General features: G+C 37.4%; 1 protein-coding gene across 5 annotated transcripts in view; it reads right to left on the reverse strand.

The window, feature by feature from the left end:
• AGTPBP1 (ATP/GTP binding carboxypeptidase 1) overlaps positions 1-6,982 on the reverse strand; it is a 63,616-nt gene extending 56,634 nt beyond the window's left edge. For 3 of the 5 annotated variants that reach the window (XM_058165822.1, XM_058165821.1, XM_058165819.1), the window contains exon 1: positions 260-589. The gene's annotated coding sequence lies outside the window, so the exon portion shown is untranslated. Of the gene's footprint in view, positions 1-259; positions 592-6,852 lie in introns of those variants that run through there. The other 2 variants (XR_009153086.1, XM_058165820.1) reach the window with 2 other exon arrangements.
• Between the last annotated feature and the right edge of the window lie 50 nt (positions 6,983-7,032).

Here is a 7,032-nt window from a genome sequence, read left to right on the forward strand (position 1 = left end):
GCAGCCATTCCAGAATTACAGCTTCTATTCTAGCGAGATAACCACCATGACGAACCTGCTCTTCAGTGTCCATTTCCAGAGACCACCAATTCCCTCGACTAAACTGCCCCCTTTCCATATTTATCCCTTTTGCTTCTGTTACCACCGCCGCAGCCGCCAGAGGTCAGAAACCATCGAAAAGCTCCGTCGACAGGCAAAGCTTGTCAAAGGGACAAGTCAAGCCGAGCGTCCTTCCACCACCCCGGGCCATGTCAGTCACCTTTTTCAGGTAGAGAGCGGCGATCTTCCTTAAGGTCCAGACGCTGGTACCTCAGCACTGCATCACCTTCGGTGAGAAGATGGAGGGAGAGCGGGCAGGCCGGGTTCTGGAGGGAGGCAGGTGAGAGAAAGCGGGGCCAGACCCAGCGCCAAAGGCGCCGACCGCCACTCCCGCCGAGAGGCAACGACAGCGGCCGCCGCGGCTCCGGTGTCGCCGAGCCCGGACTCTCCGCACACGCCCGATGGGAGAACGAGGACGCGGCAGAAACCTGTCCGCATCCTGGCGACGTCACCGCGCTCTCCCGGCCTCCTCCCCCGCCGCGCGCGTGCCCAGCCGCAGCGCGCGCATGCTCCCCGCCCAAGGCGGCCCGAGCGGCCCAACGCCCTTCCCCTTGAACTGCGGTCTTTAGTCTCTCCCGCCGAAAGATGGCGGGCAGGGGGAGGATTGAGCCGTTTTCTCGCAGCACCTGCTGCTGGTCGCCCGTTGTCTTCTTATTTTCTTTTTTTATATATACATAATCCAATAAAGTTGTCCTTCAGCTGAAGCAGGGTTATATAGAGATCCCGGTTCCCAGTCGTCTAGTTAAAATGGGTGTCTTAAACTGACCTGTAATCTAAATTTAGTTTTCAGAATACATTCTGTGGGGAAAACCTTTGTGAGTTTTTCGAATTTTTAAGTATGCTTTCCACGTTAGACGCCTGTGAGTGCATTTCGTGTTGCCTCAAACAAGAACCCTAAAGTCATGGGGCATCTCATGTTCCAGTGTGAAAAACAACCCCCACCAAATTAAATAACTGCATCATTAGTTACAATAACCGCAACCAAATGCTGTCCATTTAGTCACTACTTTATATCAATGTCTTTATTGTTGATTTTATTTCTGCTTAATTTCATTAGCTAAGTCATTTAATAGTCATTATAATTGACTCTTAAATTTGAAACCATAATCTCCTTATGTATTGTTCTCCCTTACACATGACATAACTAAATCCATACAGCAATAATAATAATTACAACTTTCCACTGCTTTCAGTATTATAAGCCGGTTTGGTCCAGTGATTAAGGCACAAGCCTTAAAGCAGAAGATCATGAGTCAAGTCCTGCCTTAGACATTAAAGCCAACTGGATGACTTTGGGCTAGTAATTCTCAGCCCAATCCATTTTACAGACTAGTTGTGGGGAAAATAGGAGGAAGGTGCTGGCTTTCATGGCTAAGGCAGGACCTAAATTCATGGTCTTCTACTTTCTAGCCTAGTGCCTTAATCACTAAACAAACCCAATATACCCCTGGAATATGCAAAACGTGGCCTTCACTGGAGTGAGGGTGGACAAAGTTACAGGATTGGTTCAAATCAGGCTTGTTTGATGAACATAGCTGATACCACAAAAAAGTAGTAGTTTCTTGGGCAATGAGTTCATTAAGCATTGTACTATATTAATATATAATTATGACTTGTATTTAACATTGTTTACTTTCATTACCTTCTAAGTCTTTACTTCCACTTCTCAAATGGTATCATCTACATAACGGTATATCCTATTGTTACGTGCTTTGACCTCCATTTTTAATTCCATTTATTTCTTTCAATGTTGTCACTTATCTTTACTGGATAAGTTAAAGACATTATGCCAGCATGCATCTTTGTCTCTTTATGCTACACATCAGTGGTGAAATCCAATTTTTTTTACTACCAGTTCTGTGGGCGTGGCTTGGTGGATATGGTGTGGCTTGGTGGGCATGGCAGGAGAAGGATATTGCAAAATCCCCATTCCTTCCCCATTCCTGGGGGAAGGATATTGCAAAATCTCCATTCCCACCCCACTCTGGCGCCAGCCAGAATGGTATTTGTCAGTTCTTTGAACTACTCAAAATTTTCACTACCGGTTCTCCAGAACCTGTCAGAACCTGCTGAATTTCACCCCTGCTACACGACAAACTATAATATACATACTGGTATGTACTATAACGCTGTCCCAAATCATTCATCCATATCTACTTTGTATAATGTGTTTCTCTCATTAAAAAGATACTTGAGAAGACCATTGTAATCAGGTGTTCTGGCACCTTTATTAGCTTTAATATAGTCTATATTCTAGCATGATCTCTACAATCAGAAGTCTTGCTATAGTTGGTAAAGCAAAGATAAACCTGCTTAAATTTTCTTGCTGTCCAGTTGATCCATCATATCTTAGCTATCTGAGTTATCCCTTTGCTTTTTAAAAATCTATTCATTTGCCATTTCCTTAGAGGATTCCATTTTTCTTAAGTAAAACATTGCTTGAATGAAGAACTAGTGTAGTGGCTTGATAATTTGCACATTCTCTTGCATATCTCTTCTTTTATATAAGTAAGTACTGATCTTTTCCAATCTTGAGGCACACAATATTGTTCCATATTTTTGCATCGACTTATTAGTATTTTAATTGCCTTTTCCCCTGTAGATTTAACAGTTAATTCAGCATTTCATCCATTCCTGCTGCTTTCCTGTCTGACTACTTTTCTATTGCCTCTTATATGCCTCTACTGACCTCAAAAAAACTAGTGAACAATCTGGAGAAAGGTACTCCAGACATCCAGTGTAACCAAGGCATTTAATGCCAAAATTGTTAATCAAAGTCTGCATATTTGTTTTTTCCTTCCAAGTGTTAATGCCAAAATATGTCAAAAATGAAGGCTGTGTCTGCATAATACACTGAACAACAAACTAGCTACCTTTTAGCTTACCCTGTCATGCAAACTCAGCCCATATGATATGGTTCATTTTGACGCGTGAACTCAAAACACTAACAGTAAACCATCATTAAATGATCCCTGTAGAAATGCGTAAGCACAGCACACTTGTAGATAAGAGCAATTCATTTACACGCATACTTTCAGCATGGTTCTTATCAAGCAACCAGCACACTACCACAGCCACAATATCACTGGTTCAGCATTCACAAATCCCTCTGATATGGGAAAGTAGAGTAAGCATCATCTGATGACACCTTTTTCCAAATCCCTAGATTCCCAGCAGTTCACAAATTTAAAAGGAATGAGATGGAACTGTACCGAATCCCTTAATACAAGGTATTGGAAGAAATATCCATCTGGTTCAATTCCAAGCTGGGAGAAAGACACTGGAAACATGGAGACTGATTGGAAAGATGGTTTAATGATGAACAGAACCATCAAGCATGTATGATTCTGGGTAGCTGACCACATTTCTCCTTTAGGGAAATATAATATTCTGCCTTTTTAATATTTCCTAACATATTTAATTCTTCTAGAAGAGGGGTGGGTGCTAACTTTCTACAAAGAGTACGATACAGTAGATCTTCCCTACTCCAATTTGCTTTGTGAGACTGACTCATCATATAGGAGGCATGTACACATATAGTGGTTCTGTCTTGATCTACCAGAATACCGGTGAAAACAAAGTAACAAATGGCATTATTCCCTGCTGAAGTCAACACTTTAAAATGTGCTGCTACATTTTAGATCACCAACTACCTAACAACTGGTGCTCACTTTGTGCTTTGAATCATGCTTGCTTATAATAGGCTTTAACTGCATTATTGTTACCTTCATTCTTATTTGGTATAGATTTTATTTTTTGGAAAACTTCATTTTGCTTAGAAGTTTCCAATGTTGTTTTGGTTGAACTGTAGCCACCTTAGAACCTTCCAATGTTAGAAAAACAGAACAAATCTTTCTAAAATTTCAAGAGTTCCAGAATAGGAAAAATGGTAAAGAATAGTCCAGCCTTTGGGGATAAAATGGTTGTATTAATAATAGATTGTAGTAGGTTGTCTTCTTTCCCACGACTGTACATTTTTCTTGGATCCTTTATACATTCCTGATGTTCTAAGCAACGTGTTTTATTTTTCTACAGCTATTCTTTAATGTTGCATTAATCTTACTAGATGATTCAGCTTTATTTCTTCTTTTTTGAATAAAATTCCACAGGGTAATCAGTGTGATGTCTGCTTGCAGTAGTAATATTAGTAAGAATGAAGCTCTATCAAATGTAGTATTTTGCTTACATGACTGCATCGTACAACTCATCAATACATTTGTTTTTACTGAATTAGTTTACATGCTGGATTTTGAAAAATAAAAAGTCTGTTTCTGTAACTCAGAATCATGTTTTAGGACTTCCTGGCACACAGTCTATTTATACATCATTGAGCAATTAATATCAGCATAAGTTTCTGAAATATTAAAAGTTTACAACATATTTAAAAAAGATGTTGCTTTAAAAATTATAACAGTGCTTTGACACCCTCCAAATCATTTCCTCTCCCAACCAAAACAAAAACTCATGATTTCATTATGGTTAGAGTTGGGCATGAAATATAATATTCAAGAATAGCACTCACACAAGTTTGGAAAATGTCCACTACACTATAAGACTATGTAATAATCCGGAAAATTTTTGAATGTGCAGAAATTGACAAACTTACTATAGAATTAAATAATAATAAGACTTGGAATACTACTCAACTTGGGAAAATTGGTATCAATGAATAGAAATTAAAAATAGGAAATGTATAGAAGAAAATAAGACATAAATTGTATTTACATATGTTTGATTAAACAGGAATATTTGGGAATATATGAACAAAGTTAAGAATTGTGTACTGTCAGATTGACGTTGAATTCTAGAATTATTATGGATGTATTTGTGTTATAGATGTATTTTTATTTTTATTTGAATTTTAATATTTTAAATGTTAATAAAGGTTTTTTTGAAAATAAAAAAAGAAATATAATATTCACTTATAGTAATCACAATTTATGAAATAAAATAATAAGACCTTACAAATTCATAATATAAAAACTTTTCACTACAAATAAATTTAAAAACATTTTACATGGGAAGTATCTTAATATTATACAATTCCTGTAATCTGTTGTCAGGAATGTTCAGACTCATTCATTTATTTTGAACTGCTCTTTATAGCAGCAAGTGTAAAAACTTCGACTTTGCTATTTGATTTTTTTAGGCACAGCGGGAACAAACGGTGATAGTAATCCATGTTTGTGTGAGCTGCAGTTCTATTAGAGCTGGGATGAGATGAACAATTTATGGATGTGGGAGGTGTTTTTATATATATATATATATTAACCTTTTGGTTTGCCTGCACTCTTTTATCCTTAAAATTATTGCACAACAGCACTATGAGCTCTTGGCTTTGAAAAGGTTAATGGCATTTGCTCAGAAGAGAATGCCAAGCTAATTTTATTTTCTAAGCTTCTAGCTCTTTAAAGTCACATTACAAATACTTTTAGTATTATTCCCTTCATCTATTTAAACTTCCAGTCATTTGCACTTTATTGTGGTGTTACACTGAATATGTTTACATTTAATTGTACGTTATATGGCAGCTTCTTGTTGCAAGTAACGTTATAAATCTTCCAAAAATAACACATTATTTATAGCTAGCGATAACATATCCAATTGGATTCACAGAGTTGGTTATGTTTGTATTATATAATAGGGCACAAATCAGCCAATTGCATTTAAATTAAGTATGTGGATATATGGTTAGAAGCAAAGAAAAATCAGAACTAACCAGCCTGTATCTTAAGCTACCCTTTTCAGTTTCATCCTCTATGATTTAATGATTATACTAGATTTTAATTACTGGGTTGTCATATTATTTTCTCTGCTTAACACCCCCACACCTGCAAAATAAATATAATAGTTCTAGATTACATTAGAAGCTGGACTGCTTCACTTTCATCCCCATTCATAGTTGAGAAGAAAACACTAAATAGCACGTTACTAATCAGATAATGAAACATCTGCAGGCAAACAATCAAGCTTAGAAAACACCAAAACTCTTTACAGTTTACTGTTTTCCAAATGTGGATAATATATAAAGGCCATTAACTAAACCCTGGCTGAGTTTTTACAACACAATAATAAATGTAGACAGCTGGGTAAAACCAGCCAAAATGCCTTTTTTATAATACAAGGAATTGTGAAAACTGAGGTAAGTAAATCAGGGAACAATTAACCATAGGGTAGCACACATCATGCAAAAAAAAAGCAAAATTCCCACAGGCTGCAACTTACAATATGCGGGTGGAAAACTGTTTAATTATGAGCAGGGTTCTCATAATTAAATCAGACAATGCAGTGGTGCATAAAGACTGCAGAGTTGAAATACGACTTTTGCGCAGGCATAAAGGTTCAGTTGGGAAAAAACCCGAGAATTTCTCTATTTTCTGAGTTGGTTTGTTGAAAAGAACAGTAAAACTTGGTATTTCGAAACTATTACACTAAAAGCCCCATTTTCCTCTAAGCATTTCAAAAAGTTGCCGGCGCGATTTTCTAAAAAATGACTAAGATTTCGTATTCAAATAAACCCAACTCAAATAAGACCAGATTCTACACGCATTTTTTTTAAAAAAAGCAAATAAAATCCAAAAAAGCTAAGTTTAAAACTTCATTATTTTACCTACTTAACCACATAAAATATAACGCATTGAAAAATTTATAGTACATTACATTTTAAAGTGAAAAAACCTAGACAGGTATAGACAAAAAAAAAAGAAATCGAGAGCTGAGTTTGAAAACTCGGCACTGCCAACCGTGGTTTACCCATTCAGAGGAGCGAGAGTTCCAATAAAGAACAGCGACAGGAAATCCGGTCTGTATTCTGCGGCTCCTTCTCTTCTTTTTATCTCTATGGAAAAACGAGGTTCCACAGACCCTGGACTAGAGTCCTCTCATCCGGGGTTCCTCAAGTAAATAGAATTCTGCGCAAGCGCGGTAGCGGCG

This window comes from Ahaetulla prasina, chromosome 2 (assembly GCF_028640845.1).
Source record: "Ahaetulla prasina isolate Xishuangbanna chromosome 2, ASM2864084v1, whole genome shotgun sequence".
In the NCBI taxonomy this organism is placed as follows: domain Eukaryota; kingdom Metazoa; phylum Chordata; class Lepidosauria; order Squamata; family Colubridae; genus Ahaetulla; species Ahaetulla prasina.